Source organism: Rhincodon typus, chromosome 5 (genome assembly GCF_021869965.1).
Source record: "Rhincodon typus isolate 14 chromosome 5, sRhiTyp1.1, whole genome shotgun sequence".
Lineage (NCBI taxonomy): Eukaryota > Metazoa > Chordata > Chondrichthyes > Orectolobiformes > Rhincodontidae > Rhincodon > Rhincodon typus.
The window spans coordinates 1,301,799-1,303,585 of record NC_063336.1 but is presented as its reverse complement, the minus strand read 5'-3'; the positions used below and the strand labels follow the sequence as shown (position 1 = coordinate 1,303,585).

The following is a 1,787-nucleotide window of genomic DNA, read 5'->3' as shown; positions in this document are numbered from 1 at the left end:
CACAATCCCGGGTCTGATGGTTCATTTCCCTCGCCCTGATCCCACAATCCCGGGTCTGATGGTGCAGTTCCCTGACCCGAATCCCACATCACGGGTCTGATGGTGCCGTTCCCTGACCCCGATCCCACAATCCCAGGTCTGATGGTGCAGTTCCCTGACCCTGATGCCACAATCCCGGGTCTGATGGTGCAGTTCCCTCACCCCGATCCCACAGTCCTGGGTCTGATGGTGCAGTTCCCTGACCCCGATCCCACAATCCTGGGTCTGATGGTGCAGTTCCCTGACCCTGATGCCACAATCCCAGGTCTGATAGTGCAGTTCCCTCGCCCCGATCCATCAATCCCAGGTCTGATGGTGCAGTTCCCTGACCCCGATCCCACAAACCCCAGTCCAATAGCAAGGGTGAATAGTTGTTAATGGGGACTATTAGTGACTAACAACAGGGGGTGTGTAATGGCAGGGTATGTGGTAACAAGGCCTGGTGTGTTGGGTAGGGGGCTGGGACGTGGGAGAATTTAGGCCCTAAAATTATTGAACTCGATATTGAGTCCGGATGGCTGCAGGGTCCCCAAGCGGACAATGAGGTGTTGATCCTCCAGCTTGCATTGAGCTTTGCTGGAACACTGTAGCAAGCCAGAGACAGAGATGTTGGCCAGGGAGCAGGGTGGTGCGTTAAAGTGGCAGGCAACAGGTAGCTCAGGACCTTTTTTGTGAGCAGAACGTAGATGTTCTGAGAAGAGGTCACCCAGTCTATGCTTTGTTTCCCCAATGTAGAGGAGACCACATTGTGAGCAGTGAATGCAGTAGACTAGATATTGGGAAGTGCAGGTGAAGTGTTGCTTCACCTGGAAGGTATGTTTGGGCCCTTGGATACTGGGGAGGGAGGAGGTAAATGGGCAGGTGTTACACCTTTGCTGGTTACAGGGGAAGGTGCCGTAGGGCTGTGGGGATATGTTGGGGGTGAAGGAAGTGTGGACCAGGGTGTCCCAGAGGAAACGGTCCCTGCGGAAGGCTGACAAGGGAGGGGAGGGGAATATGTATCTGGTGGTGGCATCTCGCTGGAGGTGGCGGAAATGGCGTCTGATGATCTTCTGCATGTGGATGCTGGTGGGATGGTAGGTAAGGACAAGGGGAACCCTATCGCTGTTGCGGGAGGGAAGAGAAGGGGTAAGGGCAGAAGTGTGGGAGATGGGTCAGACCCGGTTGAGGACCCTGTCAATGATGGTGCTGGGGAATCCTTGGTTGAGGAAGAAGGTGGACATTTTGGAGGCTCCCTTGTCGAAGTTGGCCTCATCTGAACATATACGACAGAGATGGAGGAACTGAGAGAATGGGATGGAGTCTTTACAGGAAGACTGTATTGATATTGGGCAGGGTTTTAACTCTGTGTCTGATATTGGAGAGGGCTTTAACACAATGTCCAATATGGGAGAGGATTTTAACAGTGTTTGATAGTGGAGGGGGATTTTAACACAATGTTTAGACATTGGAGAGAATTGGATATTGGAGAGAAATTTAACACAGTGTCTGATGTTGCTGGGGGCTTTAACACAGTGCCTGATATTAGAGAGGGTTTAAATACAATGCCTTGTATTGGAAAGGGGATTAACATCATGCTTGATATTGGAGAGGGGTTTAACACAATTCTAATATTGGAGAGGGATTTAACATAATTCTTGATATTGGAGAGGGGTTTAACACAATGTCTGATATTGGAGAGGGGTTTAAATACAATACCTAATATTGGAGAGGGGTTGAACACAATGCCTGATATTGGAGAGGGGTTG

The 1,787-nt window shown here is 50.6% G+C and overlaps 1 protein-coding gene across 1 annotated transcript in view; it reads left to right on the top strand.

The window, feature by feature from the left end:
• The window catches only part of LOC125483089 (dynein axonemal heavy chain 6-like), a 343,417-nt gene that overhangs the window by 278,859 nt on the left and 62,771 nt on the right, over positions 1–1,787 (top strand). The gene's annotated exons all lie outside the window — the stretch shown is intronic.